We start from the raw sequence: 27,482 nt of genomic DNA on the forward strand, positions 1-27,482 counted from the left end.
TTTTTAGAAGGAAGAACCAAAAAGATGCTCAAGATTTTAAAGTTTCTCTGTATGAATAACTACTATGTGTATGTGATGAAAATAAAAGCAAGTCTTTGAAATCAGAACCATAGTGTGGACTGCTTCATACATTTTCACCTCTCAAACCCTGCTTTTCAAGGGTATTATTATTATCAAATGCAGTGCAGCCATGTTTGGCAATTGCCCTCTCGAGAACAGCGGAACAAATAAGAAGCGTTTGCCTTGCAATTTAGAGATACTGGATGTAGTTAGTTTCTGTATTGTGGTAATACTCTGGCTTCTAGTGGTAAACATTTGACATGACATAATATTTTCAGCCACTTCCTTGACAAAAGAATTAAAGATTGAATAAGATACTGAACTAGGAAACAATTTAATGCCAGTGTTAATTCTGGTTCATTTTTTTTCTAATACTTTGGTATTCAGGAATGGTATAAAATATTAGCTATGCTTACTTTAGTGCTTTGATTACAACTGTTTCTCTAACAATTCAAATCCATTTACAACCACAGTGCTGAGGAAAAACCTTGTTTCTCCTCCAGACATCATTCATAAATACTTTTTATACAAAGCTGTAACCTTTATTTAATGAGAGATTGAACAGCATGGAAATAGGAAGGTACTCTGATTTAAAAAAAAAAAAAAAGTGAAGTGCTTTTCATGTTTTATCTTGGCCATTTGTTATCTTACAATTTTGGTTAGGATAGTAGACATAAATGAAATGTCTAACATTTCCAACAGTGTTCCGAAGTTTCACCACCACCAGGATATTTCTTCCAATCCATAAAAATTAAGTCAGGTTTTATGGAGGGAAATCTGAAACTCATTCTATATTGACATTAGATTTTTATAAAATTATTTACATCTTTTTTTTAGTCAAGGACAGATCCATTGGCACAAACCGCACAACCACAGTGTATTCTATTGTTTTAATAACTAACAGTATATATATATATTTTTTTTTTAGGCTGTCAGGATGTCCATTTTGTTATCTATAGTGTGTTCCTGTTTCATGTGCTACTGTCTTATGAGTGCTGCCATACATTGAGGTTGGCCATTTGTATAAATGCTACAGCTCTTTTGTTATCCATAGCACCCTGTGATTCCTCACTTGTCTTAGTAGAAGTCCTACAAATCAGGACTGGCCATTTGTGAGCATACCTTTAACAAGTTGCAAATTCAGTTTCCTATGTTCGGAGCTGAACTTCCCAGGACTCAAAATCATATGCAGAAAACCAATCACCTCCCTCTTCCCCACCTGTTTTTATCAGAAATAAGAGATTGTCAAAGATGTTGCAAATAACGACACTAAGATGTCCATTAAGGAACTTTTGTTATGCTGATGATGCAAATTTTTTATTATCCTGCACACAGTCTGAATTAAAATTTGCCTGGGTCTCCCTGTATTTAAGAAACTGTGAAGCCAGATATTAATTCATTATCAATTATAAAAAGATAGCTTGCATTCCTACAGAATGGAGAAACAGAGGTAAGATATTTGTTATTGTTTAACTCATCTATGAATGCTAAAGTGTGCAGGAGATAGCAAGAGACTGAAGGTAAATTTAAATTAAAAAAAAGTAAAAGATGGTACAGAGAAACTACATATATACAATCTTTTGTATAAATAATTCTAAAGTTTCAGTCACGCTTATCTGTTTATTTAAATAGCATTACAGGACCATAGATTTTGGGGAGAAACATGCTATTCCAGAAAGCTGTCAGTTCTGGTGTTTTGAAGGAGACAGAGGTTTTGGTCACAACATCCATGCTAATGGTGTGCCAGCTGTGCCAAGAAGGTGTCGCTCTGCTGCAAGTACTTGAAGCATATTATATGAAATATAAAACAGGCTTAACATCCAAGCATGCAGATAGCAAAATATTAAACTGAAAGATTAAGTAGCATGCTAATTTCAAGTGCATTTCTTAGACTATCTGATTTTGTTCATTATTTGCTTTAACAGTGAAAGAAAAGATGTCCAGGGCGAAAAGGGAGCTGCTTTGTTTCTTTCAGAGCAGAACAGATTCACATCAGATCGCAGTCCCTTGTGTAAGCAATACATTTCAGTTCTGCAGCATTGCCAAGATAACATTAACAAAATCAGCTGAGTTTCATATTTGTTTTCTTGAACATTTAAGTCACTTGACTTAAAGTGTCTGTGGAACAGTCTGTGGTTTGCAGTGAAGTGTGTTTCTGAGACAGAAAAGAGTATCTACAGTGTTAAGCCAGTTACAAGTGGGCAGTACACTAAAATACCTGCTTTTGGATTACTGTTTTGCTAGTATTCTGTAATAGAAAGCAATCCAGCAGTGTCATAAAAAAATATCCTCTGGACCCCTTCTTGGGTAATAATTACACAACGAATGGTAACAAGGACTTTACTCTGAGTTTTAGCAGGCATAGTTAATCAGTGCAGCTCCATTGACTTCAGTGTATTTATGGCAATATCAGTAAATGATCTTACTTGCAACATCTCCCTTCAGAGAAAAAACACACTGCAGAATAATTCTTGTTACACTTGCTATGCTTCATACCATGCTTGAACATTGGAAGTATTAGTTTGGAAGACAGACAAATGGTACCGGCATTGGAGTAGACTAACACACTTAAAACAAAAACTGCTTTAAAATTAGATTTTCTAGCTATAAAATAAAGTGGATGCTGCACCGTTGGTGAAAGCAACTCCCAGCTAGAGTGGGACAGGAGAGATGGAAAGAGATGAGCCAGTGGGTGGAAATATACAGGATGTTTCAAGTCAAAGGGTGAACTGAGTCTGCAGATAATTACAAACACATGAGCAGCAAGTTTTAGTTGGGCATAGAAATGGCTAAGAAGGCAACCGAGAATGAAGTCATCTCATCCCCACTCCTGGAGCAAGAGTGTGGTCATGCCACAGAATTCTAACCTCCCTGAATCTGGAAATTCTTAGGAAAGCTGCAAGAAAGGAGCATGCATATAGGACTGTTAGGACAGAGTCTAACTGCAGGATAGCATCAGACAGGCAAGACAGAAAACTACCATGTGCTACTGCAAGGGGTAAGTTTGTTTTCTTAAGTGTTTAAGTTCCAAAAGCAGATCACATTGTCACTGCATGTAGGATATCAATTGTGAGTCAGTTATCTTGTGAGGTCTCCTGTACCATGTCAATTTACACCAGAAAAGAAGACTGCAGGTACAGTGATATAACAGAAAACCCCTGCTCTGGATTGGAGTGGGTCAAGAGGAAGTTAATGTGTGTAACTCAAATGACTGCTGATTTGTTGATGGCTCATGTATATGGTATTTTTTAAATTATGAAGACCTCCCTACAGGTTTTTTTAAAATTATTATTTCTGCCCTGGAAACACAAGGACAACTGTTAATTACAAAGGGTTTGAGAAGTGCATTTTTTGAGAAGTGCATACCCGCCCACACAGTGGAATTTTGGATAGAATTCCTCCTTTTTTGCCTTTTCCAAATTACATCACAAGACTGCTCTGGTCCTCCCTTGTTTTCTTTATTTAAGTACTTTCCTTCTGAGTACCACTTTATGCATAGTGATACTCAGAGAACTCTGACTTAGGGCCCAATGAGCAAGAAAATCTTGTTTTTTCTTAATTGCAAGGTACATCTGCTTTTAGCCCCCAAATTTGGGTTGTCTACTCATGGAAGAGCAACCACAGCATTTGACTTGGGTGTGCAGTCACTTAGTCTGCTTGAATAATTCCAAAGACTGAATAACCAAACTATACTTGTTTTGAACAAACATGAGCCATCCGCAGGCTCATGTTTATTTACACACACTACTGATCAGACCACTTAAAAAATAAGTTCACAATTTACATGCAGAGAAGTCATAAATCAGAGGGCAGACTTCTCCGGCTAAATACTTCAGAAACTTTTGAGCTAATGTAGCTTCAATTCTCTGCCTTGTTCCGCTCACCAGGTAAGTTTCCTGAGCATTGCCAACACAGACTAGCCTACCATCAAAAAGAAGATAGTTGATTCATATTAAATTTGAGTAATGTTACGTCTGCTTCTCTTCAGTAGAAAGAAAAATGACAATGTAATAATGGAACTTGTCAGGCTTACTTATATGAAATACACTGCTCATATTGGTATAAGGCAGCCATACCAGCAGCGAATACAAATCTTAAAGGCTGTTTTTAAAAATAGTAATATATTTCCCCAGGAACTGTGAAAAGATGAGTTCTTCAAATTTTCAGTGATCTCCAGATAAATTCATTTTCCATAATTCACTTCTTATTCCCACTCTTACACAGCCTAAAAAATGTGGTTATTTTCCTCAGGTGATTTAATATCTAATGTATTCCTACAGCCATCTAGCAATGATAAATTCATTCAGATTAGAATAAGAAATGAAAAATACAGTGTTTCATATTTTGTTTCCTGCATGTGCATAATGTCTGGTTAAGTTTGCTTGTTTAAATCTCTGCCTGAGAAGCCTTGGAGACAATGGTTCTATTTAAAAGTTGTAGAGGAAATAATTGACACCAAATAGTTTCCTGTAATAGAAAAGAGATTTCTCCCCAAACGCATCCAGCTAAGGGTTTAGGCCAGCATCTGATCCAATAGTACATGCTAAACCCCCTTACCTGAAACTTCATTTTAAACTGTCATACAAACCAGGTAAGTTAGTGATAGACTTGGTCACACTGCATTTGGGTGCATTCCCCTGAATACTTTTTTTTTCCCCCCAAACAGGAGATTAATAGAGGGTGCTAGATACCCTCTATTAATTTTCTTTCACCTTGTTTTTTTCTTCCTTTTTCTTCCTAATAGTTACATGAAAGCTGACCAGCTTCTGCCTGTCTATGAGGCTTCCAAGTCAAGAATCTCCGTGGGTTTTTAAATTATGACTTCCTCAAACCCTTAAAGTACTAGCATTTTCCAGATTGCCAAGCAAATACTACTTGATGGGCAAGCCTCACAGAATTACAGGTATGTCTAGATTAGGCTTCAATTTTCCCAGTTCACCCCTGGCTAAATACAGTCCTGTCACACAGAAGGATGTGCCCATTCAGTCTCGCAGGGAGAGCTGTCAAAGTCATGACAGTTCACACCTTGCTTTTACTGACTGCAGACCCTTTGTCACTGGACCACTGCTGTCTACCACATGGGTATGGTGCTCTGGCTCTCCAAAATCCTTGGTGCTGGCTCTCTAGAGGACTATTCACTATTGATGGTCTGTAGAAAGGGCAGAGAGTGTCCCTACTAAGGAAGAACAATCTCTGAACACTTAAATGAAAAGTTAACAGCTGGGGAGAGATGAAGGAAAAAGTAGGGCATCCTCTGGCAGAAAAACAAAATACCAGATAGTCAGAAAAAACGAGTAATTACAGAAATGGACTATCTCCATGCAAGTCTATAGATGGAGAAGGGTCAGCTTTTCCTTAACAAGACACAAAAATTCAATAACAAGAAAATGTACTGCTGCTCCGTTCCCAAGCCCAGAAATAGTCTGCTGTTTTTGAAGTTGTCAAGGTACTTATCTATGGAATTTTGGTACATGAGGGTCAGAAAATATGTTGTAGAAAAACATATGCCAATATTTTTCTCTGTAAATAATGGCAGTTTCCCAATTCGACCTCAGGTAGACCTGCTATGATATGTATCACAGGGGACTAAGTGTTATTTGTAGTTGTGCAATAGTATAATCCAAGTAATAAGAGCATTCCGTTAATGATGATCTCTATACATTTTTTTTCTTCAGCTTTAACTGGTAATGTGGTTATGATTTGCTGTCATGGCATGCTGTACAATTTGAATATACCCCTTCGATGTATTTTGCATTCATGGTAAGTGTGCCTCCCCTAGGGCACTATTATTTTCTATTTCCATTCCATGCAATGGAATAAATTACACAGAGATGTGGACAACACAATCAAATCCTACCACAAGAAATGGAAAAATTACATGTTTTCTGCTTAAGTGGGAATTAAACACTTTAAAAAGCTTCTTTGAGGACTATCATTTTAGAATGAGATTATTCTTTGCACCAGTGGTAACAAAAGACAGTTAATGTCTCACTAGTGGCTCTGTTTTCCCATCACTCAAATGTCATGGCACAGATTGTGCTGTCCAGACACATAGTAGACACTTGAATTAGTAGACTTTCCCATTCCCTGACTCTATGTCTATCGTGGATGTGCCTGCTTCCAGAGCTGCTGCAAATGTGGCAGACAAGCACTGTGCCTCGAGCCTTGTTACCAAATAAAACTCTCTCTGACAGCTCCCTGACATGCTCCTCAACCTGTCGCACCAACCCATGCTCTGACCCCAGTGACACAGCTCTGCTCTTGTGTCACAGGCTTTACACCTAGCCCTCCCATGCACATCTCCCTCCATAGGCCCCCAGCACGCAACCAGATCAGCCCCAGCAACTCAAATTCCAGCTAAGCGCTCTGACCTTTGCAATGCATATCCAGTTTGTTAGCTATGTATCTAGCCTCAGCAGCTCTTGCTTCCAATCAGCAATCTTTATGTGGGGAGGAAAGCAGGCAGAAGGAGCAGCTAAGGCCTGAATTCTCCTTACCTGTTCAGGGTGTATGTGCTGTCTTGGATGCATGATACAGGAACACTTGGTTTTGCTGGTGTACAACCTCTGTCTCTGTTCACTGATGATATCGTGCCATGGACTGCTGTGGTTCACTGGGGAAAGAGGATGTATAAAGCGCTTGCGAATTCAATGATGCTATGTAAAAGAAAGGTACCACCACATGCTGTTGCACTGGTGCACTCTGTATTGCTATTTCTTCTATTAATGGATTCAGCCATCGTTGTGTGGTTAATGATGATGACTGACTGTAATTGACATAATAAGATGCATTCTGTGAGTGCAAAGTAGTTGGATTGTAAGTAGTCATGTGGTAAGTATACATGGTACATTTTATGCTTCAGTTCTTAAAAACACAAGCTGCCAAACAACGAGAATGAGGTACAGTTTCTTTGATTTTTAGGTGGCACAGGTAAATTAGTTAAAGTAGTGTCAAGCCAAAGAGTTGCAACCTCAGAACAATGGAAGTTACTCAAAAGATCAGAACATTCTTACACTCTGACTGCACTTGTATACGCTAAATTCTGTTGCAAATGTAGCCTGAAATGCTCCTTGTGTGCAATGCCCTGTAATTTCTAAACATGCTGAGTAAATATTTTATTTAAAAGCATAAACTAGTGGTTCCACCATAAGGAAGTATTTTACAAAGAAGCCCTTTGAAATTTAAATAAGATAGTTTTCTACCTAACAATCTCCACAGTTGCAGGGAGAAAAGGGCATGTTTTAAATTCAAAATAGTACAGGACATACTGTGAAAGGTAGTGAAGTGAAAATAGATAAATAACTATTGCAATGTGTTTCTTGCAATGCAAGAAAACCTTCCAGAGACTAAGCAAGAGTCTGATTCCTTCTGGACTACCAGCTCTTCTGTAGGAAGAGCGTGGGACTGGAAGTCAAAACTTCCAGTACTTTGCACCAAGTTTCATGCGTAACCCTGAATATATCAGGTCATCCCTCAGTTTTTCCTTCTTTGAAATGTGGATAATATTACCTTTCCATATGTGTTGTGAGATTTAGCATATCAGTATAGCAACCTGCTTGGAAATCTTCAAGATGCAGGAGTTACAGATGTCAAAATATTATCAGGCATAGAATGACACATGAAAATACATAATTGGGATTATAAAGCTAGAATTGAAAATTAAGTACTTCATTAACACTTCACCCAAATTGCCAAGTGTTCCCTTTATAGGGATTAAACAATGACCTGGCTTTTAGAAGCGAGAAACTTTTCCAAGGGCGTGTTTCTATTGCAAACTGTTTTCTGTCTCTGCTTGTTCTAAAAGTAATTTACGGCCAGGGGATACTAAAGAAATTTCTCTTTGGGGCTAATGACTGTTATAAATTCTGTTCAGATTTCCAGTTGTGGAAATATATAGTACAACAGCAACGTAAAAAAGACTGTCCAACATACTGCTTCATCTGCTTCATACTGCAAAAGTTCCAGTTAACAAAGCAGTAAAACATTATTAGGAGAAGCAATGTGACACAGCTAAATAGAAGTAGGAAAGAAGTGTCCAAAAATTGTTATATAATTATATTAATCAATATAATTCTTTTAATCACCAAAGTAAATGTGAAACTTCTACAGATGTTCACATGCAATTCTCCCAGAAGTCAGCTAGAGTGGCTGACATATGTATTACTGAAGATAAAATTTACCAGAATAGAGGGATGTCGCTTACTCTGTGTGAGGAGTTCTCTTCTTCAAAAGGAAGTGTCTGTCTTTTTCTTTAAAGACACTTGATTTAAAACCCATGAGAGCAAAACTAATTGGTAATGAATTACAAAAAAAGTAACATTACCATGAAAGCTTAGTGATAGTAAGCAATTAAGACAGCAAGGTAAAGTCCTGAAAAAATGCCTGCACAAATGCACATGCATGTACAGTTATTCCAGTAAAATTAAAAGTAACCCACTTCAGTAGGCATAACTGCGTGAAAAGGTTGTAACTTCTGGGGCGGAACTCAGTCCCTTTAGTTTGACAAAATGTTTTGTTTGATTAGGTAAAAAACTATAATCAGATATGGCAGCACATAGCTTTTTAAAAGTTCAGTTTTGTACAACTTAAAAAAAAAATAAAAATAATCCTTATTCTTACATAAGAACAGAGAGGCATTTCTTAGGAACAAAGCAGCTTTTTGGTCAAATGAATTCACAGCTTTTTATGGCAAATGTGAGTAGAAATGTAAATTACAGTAGTTTATGGAGTAAGTAAAGGAAATAATAATTGTCCCCTGTAGAGTCAGATTACAGTCACTGTAACATCAATGTAAATCTGGAGTAATTCCGCAGATTTCAATGTAATTACTCTGGATTTACTCTGGTGGAACTCTTGTAGAGAATGATACCCTTAAGAGATTTACAGACACATAGAAGTGATTTTGGCGAGTATGGAAATAAATTCTAGCACCATTAAAAGGAGTAGAGTATTTCTAAGGCATTAGATGTATTTTCTTATTTTTGTTTTCTTTTGACTCTTCGATAGTTCTTTTAGGAGTTTTTACAGGGATTCTACTTCTTTAATTCTGTGATTCTCTCACTCTGTTTCCCTGGAGTCTATCTTCAGCCTTTTTTTTGCTGGTTGTTTCAAAGCATTTAATGATCTGACAGACATGTTTGCATCAGTGTCTCTTATCATTATCTCTTCATCCATGGATATTTTAATCTTTACCGAGGTATTTCATCACCTGTAATGTCAGCCATCTCTTTATGTATGCTTTGCTGCTACCAAAAAATGCAATGACCCGGGTTTTGTGCCTGAAAAGATGACACTGGGAATATAAAAAGCATAGAGAAAATACTAAGCACAATTTCCAGGACCAGACAGTTTGTTACACTGTTGCTAGAACCAGTGTCCCCAAGTGAATGTTATCAATGACAGAAACTGCAAAAAATTGTCTTAGATGTCAACAAAGAGAATCAATGGTAAAAAAGTTGGGTTATGTTAACTTGGTTTGTATTTCTTTTACTGTTTTTGCTACCTTCTAATGAAAAGTACTGCAATTAATATATTCAGTTCCCATCCCTTCCAGTTAGGTTTAAGATCATGCATCTGAATATGCACATATTCACTAGTCAAAAATAGCAAAACTGTGCAATCCTTAAGGATTAGTATAAAAGCCTTAGTTTCCAGTCATTTCTATCACCTTAGAAAAGTGAGATTTGATTAAGCAGAAAAATTTATGTGAGTAGCCTTAGGAATTTCAACAGCTCTGTAAGAGTAATAAAACAGTGCACGAGCTGTAAATGCTGGATCTACATGTTAGAGTGTTTGCCTGCAGACATTCGCTTATTGAAACTGTCATCGTGCAACTTGCATTGCATGACATTAAAAACAGAAATAAAGGATGACGCCCAAATTATAGAATTTACCAATAGATAAGCAGAATTTCTTGTTGACATGTGAGTACTGAAGATGACTGCAGAATATAAAGCTGGCATTTGTGCAAGTCAGAGCCTTCTCCATTTAAGGGAACTATGAAGCTCTTACAGTGTTCAGCAAAAGTCATACTAGCACTTGCACACAGGATGATGCTAAGTTGTGTTGCAGTAGTAGAGCAACGAATTCATTGAAGATAAACACAATGCTTTTAGATGTCAGAAAGCTACAACAAAGGAATATTCAAAATCTGAATTGTCTGCCTAGCCTTTAAAATTTGGTCAGCTGAGAGTCATCAATTATGGAATTATAGAAACACTACAATTTTGGAAAAAATTATCCTTTCTCCGTGCCTGTGCCCCTGCCCCCTATGCTCCCCTGCAACTTGTCTAGACTTTGGTCTGTCCCTCCACACAATCTAGCTACTGTTGATGTGAGAGCCTTTTCTTCAAAACAGGCTGTAGTCTGGGACAGTCTTTGTGTATTTCTCAGCCTCAGTGACCCTTCATCTCATTTCAAATCTCAAATAAAAACAACGCCTTTTCTGCTACTCTAGCTATACTTTTTAATGTCTCTTTTCCGCTGCTCTGATTTAATTCTTGACTGTAATACTCCCAAACAAAACCTTCATTAAGATAGACTCCAAAGTTAAATGCAGAAAGGACCTGTTTGAACAAGTAGTTTCTGTCTGGGCAAGATTGTTCTCTACTCTATATTTACTACTATTTGAACCAGTCTGGTTTTAGGTATATAAGGCTAATTAGCCTCTGTAAATTAGATTTTATTGAAGATTATTCTCAAGAGCTGTAAGTCTTAGTGAAGGAAATATTTTCCTACTAAAATATCTAATTTTTTTCTTTTTTACATGGTACATATATAACTATACTCCCAAATATGTTTCAGGCCTCTTTTCTGCAACTGTACCAATATAGGGCCAACAAGCACACTTTAAACCTTCACTGGCATTAGCCTACCAGATGGATTTCATTGCAGATGGGGACCAAAAATACTTACTTCCTCTCACTGGCATTCAGCCTCATCAAATGTTTGTAGGCAGTGTTCTCTCTGTCCCTTGATTGTCATTTAGCCAAATAACATAAAATGGCTAATAGTTCTAAAGGGATTTGTGAATCAAACTGCCAAACTTCAGACACCACTTATTGTGTACTTTTTGAAAATAAGGTCCGTGTTTGGGCACCAAAACTGGGAGATGCCCAAAATTAATTGTCGCTTTTGAAAATCCCTGACAGTCACTGTACTAAGTCTTAATCTTTCTCAGAGATTAAATCTTTGTGGTAGCTATTTCTCTTTCCTGCTTCTTTCTAAGCAACTCATGTCATTTCCTTAGGATCTTTTAGATAATATAAGTACAACACCTAATACCCTAATACAGTCTAACTCAAAAAGAAGGTGCTTTGCAAGCCAAGAACTTGTGTGTGAATTGCCCTAAGATGCAGTTATGTTGGGCTTTTTTCTTTTTTTTTAATGGTTTTCCTTAGTCGCAAAGTGTCACAAAGACTAAGTCAGACTTAGTCTTCCTCTAAACTGACCTTTACATGTACACTGCAGTGTGCCACACAATTTTTGACTCCTCAGTTACCCATAAGCATGAGATTAAGGGAGGGTTCTAGTTTATGTACAGGTTTTGTCCTAATACGCAGTCAAGGTGTGGCCAGACATGCATTGCAAACCAGGAACTTGGAGGTGCTCTTGAATCCCCCAGTTTAGACACAGATAGAGGCACACCTGTTTATTAAGGAAGTTTCAACAAGAACAGTAGATAATGTAATTTGGCTTTTTTTTTTTTTCCTAAGCAAAGCTGCACTACACTACACTAAGCAAAAGCTACAAGTAAATGATGCAAAATTTTGATGGTGGAGTAATTGGAGTATATTTATTTGCCAGACACTCTCTGCAGAGGAAAATTTAAAGTTTGTAAGTCTGGTTAGCATGGAAACATCCTCTGAACAGCTAAGGAAAAACTCACGCTTAGAATCTATTAAGTTAAGTACTGGCATGTCAGTCTTTGCAGTAAATGTATGTTGTGTTCACGACAAATGGCAGAAGTACCACACTGACAAAAGCCATTTCATTTTTCCACAGTGGAGGCAGTCTAAGTCATCAGTCTTTGTGCACAACGTGTTATGTCTTTCTTTTAGTCAGTGATGTAAGAAGTTTCTAAAGTTATGACAATGTTTTCCATGTATTTGCATCCCTGTAAAATGCACAGTAGGTGAAGATGGAAATTATATTTTTCATTGATCCTCGGCTCCAAGTTTCCTTGTTGAAGATGTTTAATTTAAAAAAAAAAAAATCAAATAGTCTAATGAGGTAATTGTTAAGGCATTCACATACATTTACAAGGCTAAGGAAAATGCTGTCCCAAACAGATGCTCATTAGTAGAATGAAGAACAAGGAGCTAAATCTGCTTTAGAGGAAAGTAAATTACAAAATAATTTGCAGTTTTTTAAGAGAGGGGACTTTTTGGGGAGGAGACTTCTATATTCAGAAGCATATTCTAGTACAAGAAGAATTGCCTTATTACGTAGGTTGGGTTTTAACACATCTTTAAGTCCCATTTTACTCATTCTGTTTACTTGAATTAATAATGTATCCTTGCAAAAAAGCATTTTCCTACAAAGAGTTCTTTCTGTGCCCCATCTTCAAATACAGTAAAAAAGACAGAATATATAATAACATGGGTTATAGCAACTATAAATTGACCTGAGGCATGGAAGCAGAGTTTTAGGATAAAACCTACTACAGATCATCAACATCCATGAAAAAAATTATTTAAGTAAGACACTAACCTGTAGAAAGAGGACGTGGGCATTTGCCATGGAATGTATAAATGTACAGAGAGCAAAATGAGCTCTTGTTGGATGTGGATACCAATATATTCAGTTCACCTTAAAACGTAAGTAGATAGTTATCAACTTAAGGAACTTGTATTACAAGAAAATAATATTTAAATTACGTAAATAACAACATCTCAGATTACTGTAGCCTCTTAAAACGTTAATTAGTTCTACTACTTATCTTTACTTTTGTTATGACTTACACAAAGTCACTGACACTACTACTTATGGCAGACTCACTTTCATGTTGAGTCCTTAATACTTTAGTTAGTACAAAGGAATTGGTATTTAGTTATGAAACAGTTACAGCCAAACATTTTTTATTTATTTTAAAGCAACTGTTTCCACAAAAATGTATGGTTGGTTTGTTTGTTTGTTTTAAATAGAAATTATTCCTCTAGACTATCATTCTGAAAAAAGTTCATTTTCACATAGCCTGAATTTGGGGCCACATCTGTAGTGACACTATTCTTTGCAACTAAAAGTACTTTTCCTACTCTGTGACTATTTCCTTTTACAGTCTGTCTCTACAAAGGAGGGAGCTCGTGCAGAAACTCCCGAGGAACCCACCAGAGAAGTTCCAACCCCATGGCTGAAGTGGCCAGTGGGTCCCCACAGTGGTCTCACATTCAAAGTGGAGAAAGAAGCCTTATTTTAAAAAAACTTTTTACCTAGCCAAGTAGACCTTTTCCTCACCACAATTTGTCTGACAGGCTAAAACCAATCGGCCATATTTGAAAACCTTGCCATTAAGGCTTTTGCTTGTATAAGTTTGCTTTGTGCAACTTTTTTTTCCTTTTTTTCCCCCCCGAACAACGCAGCAACGGTTTGGCTAGTGATGGGAAATGAAACGTTTGTTCATGGATGGCTCCCGTCCTGGCTTCCCCATCCCTTCAGCGCTCTCAGGGACGGGTGACTGTACGAAAGGACACGGGATTCCTTTAATAGAGAACCAAGACTGCCAGTTTAAGCGCCAAGGACTGGAAGCAGCCAGAAGTAAGATCATCCCCGAAAAAAACTGCCTTTGGGGCCCAGAACACGTTGCCGTTATCAGCGCAATAGTTTACCGCCAAGAAAGTCAGTTCCCAAGTTACCTTCGAGCTCCGGCCGGACGGTGACGGCGGGAAGGGGCCGGGGCCGCGGCCGGGCCGGGCCGGGCCGGGCCGGGCGCTGAGGGAGAGGGCGGGGCCGGGCCTGTGTCAGCAGCTTCCCCGGGGCCTCGCGGGCGCGAGGGAGGGAGCGGCTGTCGGGGGCGGAGGGCGGCTGCGCGGCCGCCTCCCCGCGCTGGTGGCTGCTGTGAGGGGGCAGCGGCTGGCGGAGCGGCGTGGAGCGGAGCGGGGAGCGGGCAGCGGGAGGGCCGGGCCGGCGGGGCCGGGCGGCCGCGGTAGGTATCCAAGCCCGCTAGCCGGGTCGGAGGGGCGGCTGCTGGTGGCGGGCTGGCCGTGCACAGGAGGAGGGAAGGAAGGAAGGAAGGAGGGAGGGAGCCACGGGGCGGGGAGCGCCGCCGCTCCCGCCCTCTCCGCGCCGTGCGGGAGAGAGGCGCCGGGGCTGGCGACCGGCGCGGGAGGAGATGCCGGTCCGCTCTGACTCCCTCCCCACGCTCCCTTACAGGCGCCGACCACAACCTTACGCGAACGCTGCTGCGGGGGAGGGTGAAGCTCTGGGCTCCTAGGCTCCATCACCGTCCTGCATGCGCGAAGGGCGTCTCTAGACCGGCCGGTAGGTCCGCGGCTCCCCCGGCCGCTTGTCCCTGCGCGTGGTGCGTGGCCGTTGGGGCGGGGGAGCTGTGGGGAGGGAGTCTCGCGGACGGACGACCGTTGGTGGCCGTTTAATCGCGTGCCCCCTCTGTTGCGGGGCAGCTTCGCTTCTTGCAGCGTGGCGGGAGTGTCGGTGGCGCGAGGTGAGCGGCAGCTCCCGCGGCGAGGGAGCAGGCTGTGCAGGGGAGGGAGGGCGGCGGGCCGCTGCGGGTTTCGGGCCCCGCGGAGGTGTGCGGGCAGGGTGAAGTACCGGGCCCGCGCCTGTACGGTGCTAGCGCAGGGTGGCAGCCTTGGCAGCGTAGCGCCGCGGAGTGTGGGAGGAGGGAAAGAAAGGCCGCACAAAGCGCGGGGGTGGTGTTGGTTCTCCCCCTGGACTTCCTGCCCGGGTCGCCTTTGGGGTTGAACTGGGCTTTGAGGAACAGGAGTACACGCGTGGAGGTTTGCGTCCGCCGGAGGGAAAGAGCTCGTTTTTGCTTATGCGAACCAAACAAAGCAACCCCCTGAACTTCTTAACAGGGGGAAACTTTTTGCCTTATTAACGTTTTTGGAGGAACAGAAATGAAGTAGAAATCTGTTGGCCAGTGATGAGAAATAGCGTAGGTTTCATTGGCTTTTTATCTCCTAGCAATCGACACCTCCGCAGACCGCAGGATAATCTCTCTTGTATTCTAGATTGTGTCATTCTCTTTAAATTGCAAGTTTAAAACAACAAAGGCAGTGACTTCATAGGGAACAGCCAGGAGCTGTTCTGTACCCCTCGTGTTTATTGGGGAAACATTTGGGAACCGGTTTGGTTTTGTAGGTGGGATCAGAAGTAAATATAGGACATGAAAACTGTAAGGTTGGTTGCAGGTAATCTGTGTCTAGCCATCTTATTAAGGTGTGAGTTTTGGAGAAGGGAATGTGAAAGTCTTTGCATGTGGAACTAGCTGGGGCAGTAACCGTGATCAGTTCATGAAGCCTTTTCAGTGGGAAGAGAACACGTTTTATGAAACTGTACAGTGAAACTGGGTCAGAATACACAGACTTTCTCCTGTGGGCTAAACCTCATGTGAGAAAGCTGTCATTGAATACATACGTTCCTAGGTGTCTTGACTCCCAGGTCTTTCATTTGGGCTCAGGGTAGTGAAGTGATGACATTCAATACCTAAAGTAACTATTCCAGAGCAGGACTGCTTTCTGTGTTCAAATTATGCATCAGGCCTCCGACTGATACTCTGCCTGTGCAAGTCTGTCTTTGGATGACTAGAAATATGTTTTAAAGACATTTCTGCAAGAGTTAGAATCAACAAGGATACAGATACAAGTAGGAAAACAACTTAAATAGTTTGGTTCTTGTGCAAGAAATACCGATGAGGAAAGAGTAAATCTAGTCTTAGAATCTTTTGGTAGTGCAGTTACAACAGAATTTGCTACCACTCCTAGTGCTATCAGACGTACCTATCTGTTCAGCTTTCACGTTTGGCAGATGTATTTCATCTGGAGTGTCTTTTTTATCTGCCAACAAGCATGTCTTTCCATAAACAGTTTTTAAATGTAAGCAGTAACTTAAGGAAATAAAAGAATGACAGCAAGACATAGAAAAACCTACAATCTAACTTTTTAAGGTGTTTTATTACTCATTTTTAACGTAACAGTCCTGTCTGATGACTGGAAAAGCACATAGTGTATATTCCTCCCATAATGGGACTTTTTTTTTTTCTTTTGCTATTGCATGATAAAGAAATTGAACCTCCTGTAGATAAGGGGATTTGTATTGATTTTTTTTTTTTTTCTATTCGGAGTGTGATATTTTGTTTTAAGTTAAAGGGGCAGTAAAAGTAAATACTTTTGAATATACCAGATGTACAAGGAGACAGGCTGTATCACAGGGTGCATTATAACAGCTTAATTAAAAAAGAATCTCTTCATTCTGAGATTGTTGTTGAGTGGAGTTGGAGGCTATGGAAGCCACAGACTCAAGGACACTTGAGTGGATGGAAAAGCACGCATGAAACAAGGAAGTATCTGTGGGAGAAGGATGGGCTGAATGTTAAGGGATAAGTGAGTGCACAGCACATTTTCACGAGGATAACAAAGTGTATGGAGTGGATGGGATCCAGTAGTCTATTCACAGCTTCACAGGCCTTTGAAAGTAAAAATGGGCTGTGATATGGATGAGTGGTAAATAACCACTGTAACTGATCATCTTGAGTCTGTGATAACTTGTGCATAGCATTGTCATTTTGGATGCCTCAAAGGGAAGCAGTGAAGAAGCCTAGGAAAGGGAGGAGATTGCATTCCTGCAGGTGGGAAGTTACCAAGGCACAAATGTGGCGTTTTCCTGTTCTAGTGGGAAGGAAGGTGTTGTTTCTTTGCTTTTTTTCCTTTATGGTGGGATTTTTTCAGCCGTGTCATTCTTATAGAGTAAGTATCACAGTGAAGGACTACAAGTTGAAATGCAGTCTTTTATCTGTTTACTTTTTAAAGAGCACAGCAAAGCAAATATTTTCACTTTTAGATGCAGAACAGAAATTATTTGGCACATAGCTATTTTCCTCCCAACCGAATGCAGATATGGACAATAATAATTAGCAGTTGTATAGTACAATAAATCTTCAAAGTGCTTTAAAATCTTAATCAGCAAACCTTAATAGCATGCTATTCCTGCAAGAGAGGTAAGTAATTAGACAGATAAAATGAGACTGGGCAGACTCTTAAATGGATTTTATTGTTCAAGTGCTAGTCAGGACACTAGGACAAAGCTCCTCTTTATCACTGAAGTCTCTGAATACTACTGTACATTAAATGGCTTCAAATATTTATATGTTGAAATACATGACAATATGGCCCAGAGGGCCTGGTTAATATAGGCATCCTCTTGTTCAAAGTCCTTTGCAGTTAAGGAGACCTTACACTCAAGAGTCTCTCTAGTGGTTGTTCCAGAGAACCTGTCAAGACTTATTAACTTGAACAAGAGTAAGGTCAACTCTTTAAGCGGAATGATTTTCTTTGGAAGAGCTTTCCAGTTTACTCACGTGACAAGCCTAGAACCTTTAGTCCATTGATGATATTGGTAAAACTCAAAGTGATTTCACCAGGAGTCTGTTAAACCTAAGAAGGTGTAAGTATTGATCTGGCATTTTGGTCATTTGAGAGGGAATGTTGGTTAGCAGGGCAATGCTCTGTCAGTCACCCTTTTTTTTTTTCTCTGCTTACAGGAAAACTGGCTGGAATGTTACTGTTTTAAAATGAGCTAGTCAGTGAGACAGAGACTGAAAAGCAAGCCTTGGGTAGTGTGTCACGGTGCAGAAAATATTTGTAAGCTGTTGCTTACCATGGGACAAGTGTGGATGGAAAGCTATGAATACTAGAGTAAGTTAATGTTGTATGTCGCCAGTTAACTATTAATGAAATCTGTGCATCTGTAAAGAAGGGTGGAACTTCTCAAAGAAGTGTTTCCCAGCCCCACCTCCTCCTGAAGTGTAGAGAAGGAAGCTGGCATTTACAGATGGGAAGGGCAGAATAAAACTCTTTGGTGCCGTTTTTATTTTGTCCGGGCTTCTCTTTCTCCTTTGCCAGTTAAATACCTGGTGAGCAACTAGACATATTCTTTGTGCATCATTATCTATTAAAATGCTTTCATAAAAGGCAATTAATTGAGTAGGCTGCCTTGGGACAATGATATGCCTTGTGAATTTGAAATCCAATTGCCAGGATAGAGATCTGCTCCAGTTAGCTTGTGAAACTCTGTAGGAAGAATAACAGAGGTGAGAAGTCTTTGTTCTCAGGGTTTCATCTGTTGTTCTTTATCTTTTATGTGTAAATTTAATATGCCACAGAAATGTCCGTAAGTAATATGTCAAGAATTAAAGGAGACCGAGTATTAAAACTGCTGATTTTTGATTGCTGGTATTTATAGGGAATACTGTAGTTTTGCAGGACATTGAGTGTTATTAAGGATTTGTAGATGATAGGGTAATGTCAGATATAGGACTAGGTGTTGTGTCAGCTCATTATTCCCACTTCAAACAGTCTGTTGTTAAATTAGATGAGATGGGATGCTTGGAAAAGAGAGGGGAGCTTTATCTCCCATTTACTTCTCCCAGCCAGAAGTAAAGCAGAGGGAGAAGAATTGTCTGACCTAAAAATGATGAAAATTTAAGTGCACAAGTTTGGAATTGAACACAAACCTCTTCATGAACTAATCCGATGCTGTTGAAAAATGCATCACTTTTTTTGGTAGACTCTGAGGTTTGGCAGACTCTGAAACTTCTGTGTGCTTCTACTTTGTCAGAGGAAGGACGTGGTTTTCTGGGGTGTTCTCCCAACTCTGGATAAATAATTCTTTTATTTGTTTTTTGAAAATTGTTTTAGTAAAGAACATTTGTCTGTATCTGTGGGAGAGATACGGGAGGGAGCATCCTATACACCTTGCTGAAATTTTTGCAAGTGAATCTGAAAATGGTTTTCATGTGGTGTTGACATCTTCTCTGAGTATTTGTATGTAGTGTAGGTACTTGGTTTCAGGCACCTATGCAGAGAGGTACCTCAGAAGTGGCATATATGAAGTTTGTTTTATTTAGAAAAAAAAATCTTGAGCTGAAGGGCTACTTGGGTGACTTTTCTTGAATAATGCTGTTGCAGGTGATTTATATTTGTAGTGTAGGCTTGAAATTGATGCTGAATTTAATAGGAAACACTCCTGTTTAACTCTCTTTCTCAAGTAAGAGAACTTAAACAGAGGCTCTTTCCCATCAGACCTTTCCCTGAAATCCAATTTTGTTTGTTGCTCTATAATTTGTCGAGGGGCGAAAGCTGTTAGATCATACAAATTCATCATGTTTTGAAGGTAGAATGTGCTTTTCATCATAATGAATGCTAGATTCTTACTGGGTAGATCAGTGGAAATACCCGATTCTCCTGTGTTTCATATCTAACATCACAACAGCTGTAAAAGCTGTTTTGACTACATCTATATATGTATGTAGGTGCAGCTGATGTTCTCTAGCAGCCAGATGACAGTAGCCTTCCTAGTAGGTTCCAGGATGTCCTTGTATGTTGGAATCTTACCACCGCTGCGGTGTGCTGTATAAAACTAATGATACTAGTTCATTGCGATAGCATAGTTATGCCAGTGTATTAGAAATTGTCGCATTCTCTGTTGACTTCAATGCTATTTCAGAATCAACATTGAAAGTCATAAAGAGTTGTTAATGTAAATAATATTTACAGTGTAAAGTTGCATGCTTGGAGATGTTTCTCTGAGTATCATGTTCATTCTGTAGTCTGTCTTTATTTTCATTCATGTAAAAGCTAGGGTTGTACTCAGGTAGAGGGCAGGCCCTCAAAACCAGTCACAGAAAAAACCTGGGGAACTGAGTACAAAGGCTTTCTAAGTTATTACTGAGTACAGACGGAACATGGCTTATCTCATTATCTCAAGGGTTATAGACACGCTCATTTGCAGCTCCCTGTTTGTGCAGGGGCATTGGTTCCCAGTGATTAATTTTATGTTTCAGATGAGGATTTTTTCCCTTTTTAATATTAATTTCTTTAGCATCTCAATAGTGTGTGTAGATTGGCTATGTATTTTCAGGTTTTTGTATAGACATGAGTGGCTACAAGGAGGGCATAAAAAAACCCAATAAACCTGTGGCACTGGTGGTTCCAGGGGTTTCTTAGGGTCACCAGGGAAAGGTAATGGGACTTGACTCGTAAAGCTGTGTCTGCTGCGCAGCAGGTATTCAGAGACCCTGTAGGACATTGCTGTTGAAATATTAACTACAAAATTTCAAACTTGTAAGCAACCTTATTTGGTGTTAAATGTGTTCCATCTTTCCTGATGGGGCTGTTGACTTTTCCTGCTAACCGCTTCTATATATTGTAATTTTAAAAGATTAAATGGACTAAAGAGGGGGCTAAATTAGAGTTTGAAACTTAAACTGTTAGAAATAGTCGTGCTTCCTAGCAGAGTCATGCCTGGTTTAAATGATGAAAGATTTGGACGCATATTGCTTTAAGTAATAGAGGTGTGAAAAAAAGTATTTAGATTTTTATCCATGTCATACGTAGATAGTTAAACTTTATATAAATTTTCTACTTAGTTTGCTTGTCAGAGTATCAGTACTGTAAAAAATCTTGCTGATTCTTCTTCTCATCACAATTCATCAAGTGCAACAGTATATTATTACTGATTTTACCCTTTTCTCTCTTAGCATAACTTAGTGTTTCAGCAAAGAGAAAAGTTAGAGAAGGGAAAGGGAGCAGATGTTTTGCCTTTTAGTATCTTTACTGCAAAATCAGTAAGTGGAAAATCCCTTCTTGGTGCTTAGGATTACGATCAGTGAAATAATAGCTCACTTTTCCCAAGTCAATGCAAAGCTGTATTTGCCTTCAATGAATTAACTTGGGAGTCTGAATCCCAGGCAAGCAAACGGTCGATACAGTGATACAAGTGCTACTTTTATTCTTTACTTTTTAATGTTGGTGAGTAACAGCATGCATGTTACTTTGAGAGACATCTCTCTAGTATACAGCACTGACTGGACAATTGTGTGGTTACGTTTATGTAGAGTTATCCCTCCAGCAGCCTAATTAAAGACTATACGTAACTTCCTTAAACAGTATGTTTCAACAGGTCATAAATACTGTTTTCTCCTTCAGAGGTTTTGTTATGGTATTTCTTTCAAGGGCCTTAGTATGTTTTAACTATTTTTCAATGATTGAGGTGCATTTTTTATTTGTTTGTTCTTCTGAAGCCAGTTTGCTTTCATCTTCTGTAAGTCTCAAAATTGGACTTCTTCACATTAATTTGACTTATAGTAAATAAGGGAATACTGCCTGTATGCATGTATTAATCAGAGATTTATTTGCCAATAGGCTCTGTCTGCACTTTTCAGTAAAGGATTTATCATTTCAGATAGGTTTTTAGGAGGAAAGAGATTCTGTCCAGCCTTCATAGACTCTGTCTTTTAGAGTTCTTGTATATCTTCAGTCATCTTTTCTCTATTCTTAGACCAGTGCCCTGCACTTGAAGGAATTTCCTCTTAACCGTTTGAAGGAGAGCTTCAGAAATGCTTGCAGAGAAAGTCAGCTTATTGATTAGTGTTAGAAATCTGTAGAAGGAGTAGCAGCAAAAAATGATAACACATCTAATGAATCCACTGAAATACTAAAAAAAATTGTTGCAATCTAGGGAAAATTAAGATTTTAAGGATATTTTTCCGTAAAAGTAACTTTGATATTTGTGCATGCTGGTGTTTAGCATCTGAACTGATACACCCTGAAGAGCAATGAGAATCTCCCTGCTAACTTCACTGGAAATTTGAGGATGCAAGTGGAATACAAACACCGTTGACATCCTTATTGATGTGTAACATTACAATAGACAATGCAGTATATATCTGTAGGTCTGTAAATTAAGAAAAAGTGTTCTCTCACGGGAACAGCAGTTGTGAAATGTTAAATGGCTTGTATCTGAAAAAGGAAGAAATTATTTAACAAGTGAGCTAGAATTTACCTTTATAGCACCTGGAAGACTTTTATCTAGAAGGTCTAGCTTGTGAAAACAGTGTTAGAAAAACAGTATTTTTTGGCAGTGCACATAGTTTAAAAAAGGAAGGTGGGGAAAAGAAGGAGGGGGGAAGGGAAGGAAAAAAAAGAGTGGGTTCATTCAGGGTGTGCCTTTGGTTCCCTCTAGTCCATGTTTATGTGCCTTACCAGAATGCCTTACCTATCTCATGTGCTGGTGATGGAGGCTTCTGTGAGCTGAGGTTTCTCCCTGATAAAAGTTGGGATGAGTTTTCAGACCTTCGAACTTGCAAGTGCTTTTGGGTATCCCATCTTAGTGGTCATGTTTAAGGCCTTCAAGGGTTAATAATTATCTGATGTGTAGTGTGGTTTTTTTGTTTGTTTGTTTTCTTGGGGTTTTTGTAGTTTTTTTTAGAACTGTTGGTCCTCATTCCTTTTCATTTGTAAGGTTATTCAAACTCCAAAAATCAGAAATTTGCCTGGGAAGTCCGCTATAATGGTCCATTTAATAAGAATTGCAAGAAATAGACACTGTAAGTTTTTGAGGAAACCCCGAAACATTAGACTTATGTTTCCTGAAAGAGGCTTCTTCTGATGCTATTTATCTGGCAAATGTACATGTTACAAGCTAATTCCCAAGAACCTTAAATTTTGAACAGCTTAATTTTTCAGTGTGCCCTGTCATTGCAGTCTCTTGAATGACCTTAATAAAGAATTTAAAGATTATCTGATTATAAAGATTTGCTAGTTGGCAGTGATGAAAGTTTGTTTCATCAGCTATATAGACTGATTTATTGAGTGGCTTTGCAGTTAGGTTATCACATGTGTGGAACAGCCAAATCAGCCTGGAGCTTTAAGCACATGGGCTAATGTGTAGAACTGAATTACTGAAATAGCTTTGCAAAGCTCCTTTATGTCAAATTAAAGTGTGTGTGCTCACGATGATTGTTACAAGACTCTGGTGTTTCAAAAGATTGTGAGACATTGTAAAAATTAACTGTTCGGGTTTTTTTTCTCGTTTGTTTTCTGCAGTTTTTGATGCTATTGTATCACATTAGCACTAGCGTTTGCTTTAATCTATTGGCAAACAGTTCCAGCAAGAACAGTTTTCTCCCTTTTTCCTCGCTCCCTCGTACGGTTCTATCATCTGTGAATTTGAGGAATATGGTATGTAAAGGAAGAAAACCTTAAGCCTGCTTTTTGTTGTTTTGTCACAAAATACTAAGGAAAACCCTAAAAAGGTGTTTATTATAATTTTGTAATTTTATTTCCATGCATTGTCTTCAGAATATAAAATATTGTGTATGCTGGAAGATTGTTTGGATTTGTCAGTTACTGTGGTGGTAGTGCACACAGCAAAGGTTGGTGGAAGAAAACGTTTTCTGTTATTTTCAGTAGCTGCAAACATTTTCTCCTGAGTGGCTGGTAAAAGTCAGGTGATTATGAGGCATTACGGGATCCTTCAAGACCCTTAGCATGTTCTTCTCTAGTGAAATTTGAGAAGATAGGTTACTGTCTTTGCAGCAAACAAGAAAAATACTCTTTGTGAACTGCTTAATTACAGCTGTGTTACTGGAACAAAATGTCATGTGGAATAAAGTGTAAATGTGTTCAGAAAGGGATTAGAGAAATTAACTGAACAGAGACCATTAGTGACTGTTAGATTTGACTGTGCAGCTCTAACCTTTAGCTCAAGAACTCAATAAACTAGTGATTGCCAGGGAAGGGTGATGGGAGAGGTAGTCTGATCCAGTATAGTGCTTCTTGTATTGAACATTGCTTAGGCTTCTAAATACCAAAAGAAAGAGGAAGCTCCTCCAAATGGAAAACTTCTTTAACCTTTTTTTAAAAAAAGCTTAATAAGAAATCTGTGATCTTGTTTTGGTTTAAACCCAGTCAGCAACTAAGCACCACACAGCCACTCGCTCACCTTCCCCCTGCCCCGGTGGGATGGGGGAGAGAATCGGAAAAAACAAAACAAAACAAAACCCGTGGGTTGAGATAAAGACAGTTTAATAGGACAGGAGAGGAAGAGAAAATAATAATAATGATAAAAGAATGTACAAAACAAGTGATGCACAATGCAATTGCTCACCACCCACTGACCGATGCCCAGCCTGTCCCTGAGCAGCGATCGCTGCTCCCCGGCCAACTCCCCCCAGTTTATATACTGAGCATGATGTCATATGGTATGGAATAGCCCTTTGGCCAGTTTGGGTCAGCTGTCCTGGCTGTGTCTCCTCCCAGCTTCTTGTGTGCCTGGCAGAGCATGGGAAGCTGAAAAGTCCTTGACTAGTATAAGCACTGCTTAGCAACAACTAAAAACATCAGTGTGTTATCAACATTATTCTCATCCTAAATCCAAAACACAGCACTATACCAGCTACTAGGAAGCAAATTAACTCTATCCCAGCTGAAACCAGGGTAGATCTGCCTTTGAAGCTTGTGTGTGTTCACATGGGCTGGCTTGCTGTTCAGAGAAGAACCCTAGGAATTGAAGGAATCCAAACACTGGGAACTGCCATGCTTTCCATGAAAGTCTGCTTACAGCAGCCTGTTGGTTGCAGTTAGGTCAGTGCTCTGGATTAGAGGCATCAGCAGTGGTCATGGCTGTAACTGAAAGATAGGAGAAGTTTCCACCTATCTGAAGAAATGTAAACAGGACATTGAGCTGTCTGGTTCACGCTGTGGTTCCTTGCTTGTTTTATCATCCTTTCTGTCATGGAATCCTTATTCCCTGTTCTTCAGACCTCTTAAGGAGGGATTAAATGATGGATAGTCAACTAGTCAAGGGAGTTAATTTCCACGCATACAACTCTGGAGTAAAAATAGTTGCTCAGGAAGAGAGGACAAAAAGACAGGAGCACCTTGATGATATCACAAGGTTTCAGTTGCAGTATTAGTTGGTGTTTAAAAGGAAAGTGAAAACATACAACTTGATGAAATAATTAAATAGTTTATATAACATTGTTATTTTAAATTGTATCATATGAAAAGCATAACAAAAAACAACTTGTGGAAACATATGTTGTTTGATTTCTTTTACAGATGAGAAATACGTTACTTAAGAACTGAAGGGTATTCTGCAATGATAAAAGGCATTCTTTTTGTTCTTGCTTGCCTCAACATCCGATTCTTGTTCTCTGTTGATACTAGTACGTGTGCTGTTTTGCTGTGTGTGCTCTTTGGCCTTGCATGCTGAAATAAGCATAGAATAGTCAAAAAGAGTATTTTTCAGTGCAAACCCATTAGTTTTGTGATATTGACAGACACTGATGGAATTTGTGTCTTTCAGTAGTGAGTATTAAAGAGCAGAGTAGAATCAGCAAATTGCATTTAATGTGGTATGTGGAAATTTCCCTGGTGCTTACACAGTGTGGAATATAGTTTGCAATATTATAGAAAATATTTTTGTGCTTGACATTAACTGAACTCTTTGATATATGCATTAATTCTCACTGATTCTGTCCCACCCATTGCCTTTGCTTTGAGAATATTAAAGAACTGAAGATCACAGAATTTAACTTTTCACCGTAATATGAACTGCTGGTTGGGAAGTCTGCTGATGATGCAAAATCTGTTTGTTCTGCTTCTCTCTTCAGTGGTTTTGGAGAAGTGGAAGAGAAACTATTGCCTGTCTATCCTTCAATAATTTATATATAAGTTTACTTTTTGTGTAGACAACATTCATTTCAAGGCTTATGATGTATTTTCAATGATAGCCTATAAATACCAGTTAAAAAAAGAAAAACAACCAAACAACACAACTGTTGTGCCAAGAAGTAAAATGCATCTAATAAGTGCGATTGCTTTTTGTAATAGTTTTGGAACCCCGAGGTATACCGTCTTTAAACTGTTTTCAAAGAATTTGTGGAACTCAGATTTTTCTATGTGACAAAAGCTCTAATTGGTGACCAGCAAGCTCTTTGATATAGAGCAACTGTAAATTGTGTGTGACTTCTGGGTGGGGAAAGTTTGGGTTGCTGCCTTCTTCCTTTTTTTCCTCCCATCTGTCAGTTGGAGAAACTGGGTTTTTTTATTGCCTGTTTGTAGACTGTTGGTGTAAAAATAAAGGGCGAAGTCTTACAGCCACTTTTACAGAAGTCTGATTATTGTGGAAGATGATCACTAAAAAATTGGAGAGGCCTCTCATCAGTGTGATAAAAGGAAAAAGATAGGTTAGTGCCAGGTGTCTTCAGTTAATTTTTTTGCCAAAACTCAAAATTTTAATTTGTAAATCTGTACCTTTGAAAATGCAGCCCATGAATGCTTCTCTGCATTTATTTCCCCCTAAATGACTGGGGTAATATTCAGCTTCTAGATAAGTGGATGAAAAATGGCCAGTAGTGTAACCAAATCATAAAAATACTAAATTATTTGAGGAAAAAGTATTTTTCTTCTGTAATTGATTAGTAATGGTCCACGGGATGCCTTAGGTTTGCCAGCAAGACCTGGCATCTATAATGATTTTTTCATCTATTTTTCTTATGTGAAAGTTTCCGATGCCCCTAACTGCTACTTTGTCTGTAAGTTGGGTATTTCTTCCTTGTCTGAAACAGTATGTGTATGCTTTTGTGCAAGCATGCTTTCTTTGTGTTCTTCTCTCTCTACTGTCTGATGAAGTCTTGGTTCTGGCTTCTGTGCTTCTGCGCATTGAGGAATCTTTGGATTATTCCTCCCACTATGGACTGAGAAGATATTACATTCTACTGTCTTTCAGATTATAATCTCAAGATTGTAAAATTTTGTTCCTTCCCTCCCTGTTTTTTTTCTCCTCGCCTCCTTTCATTAGTATCAAATTGTGTATTTCCGTAAGTTGTGAACCTCTGATGTTTCTCACTGAATATCGAGTACTACTCTTTCTCAGATAAGTGTATGCAGTTTGAGGTAAACCAATACAACTGGTCTAGTTTGATAAACTATCATTCAAATTCAGTATTTTATAAGCAAAGTTTATAGCAAATGCATGGTAGCAAGACAACATATATAAAAATTGAAAAAGTTTTGAAGCTATTGATAAAACATTCTGAAGTTTTGAAATCTGTTTCAGACTGCTGCCCAAGTCCTTTTTTAAAGCCTTACATTTATGAATTTTCTATGTGCTATATCAATGAATAATCTCTTTCACTTCTTTTCCAAAGTGTTTATTTAGCAGTGAAAGATAGGAGTTGAAGAGCTTCAGCCCATCTTTTTTCTCACACAGAAACTTTGAAATTTTTTTCCTAAAAGCAGCACTTTCTATTAGAAGTTTATGCCCTTTATATACTGAAATTGCAAATAATATTTTTTATAACATACCCATTTTTTTAAGTTTGCAAGACTAAAATTGAAATAGTATATTCAGGACTTGAAGAATATTTGGATTGTTAAAAGTTCTCGCCATGCATGGAAAGG

At 38.9% G+C, this 27,482-nt stretch overlaps 1 protein-coding gene and 1 long non-coding RNA gene across 14 annotated transcripts in view; one reads left to right on the forward strand and one right to left on the reverse strand.

Annotated features, from left to right (window-relative positions):
* LOC140652313 (uncharacterized) overlaps nucleotides 1-14,258 on the reverse strand; it is a 41,430-nt gene extending 27,172 nt beyond the window's left edge. For all 8 annotated transcript variants that reach the window (XR_012042728.1, XR_012042727.1, XR_012042726.1 and 5 more), the window contains exons 1-3: nucleotides 13,914-14,258; nucleotides 12,772-12,870; nucleotides 6,558-6,673 (exon numbers count right to left, since the gene is read on the reverse strand). This is a non-coding gene — a long non-coding RNA (uncharacterized lncRNA). The remainder of the gene's footprint in view (nucleotides 1-6,557; nucleotides 6,674-12,771; nucleotides 12,871-13,913) is intronic.
* Nucleotides 4,930-27,482, forward strand: part of PTPN13 (protein tyrosine phosphatase non-receptor type 13) — a 140,194-nt gene continuing 117,641 nt past the window's right edge. For 5 of the 6 annotated variants that reach the window (XM_072862909.1, XM_072862910.1, XM_072862911.1 and 2 more), the window contains exons 1-4: nucleotides 4,930-4,963; nucleotides 5,736-5,820; nucleotides 13,641-13,933; nucleotides 14,431-14,538. The gene's annotated coding sequence lies outside the window, so the exon portion shown is untranslated. Of the gene's footprint in view, nucleotides 4,964-5,735; nucleotides 5,821-13,640; nucleotides 13,934-14,067; nucleotides 14,204-14,430; nucleotides 14,539-27,482 lie in introns of those variants that run through there. The other variant, XM_072862915.1, reaches the window with a different exon arrangement.

The sequence above is a fragment of the Ciconia boyciana genome, chromosome 5 (genome assembly GCF_034638445.1).
Source record: "Ciconia boyciana chromosome 5, ASM3463844v1, whole genome shotgun sequence".
NCBI classification, from domain to species: Eukaryota; Metazoa; Chordata; class Aves; order Ciconiiformes; family Ciconiidae; genus Ciconia; species Ciconia boyciana.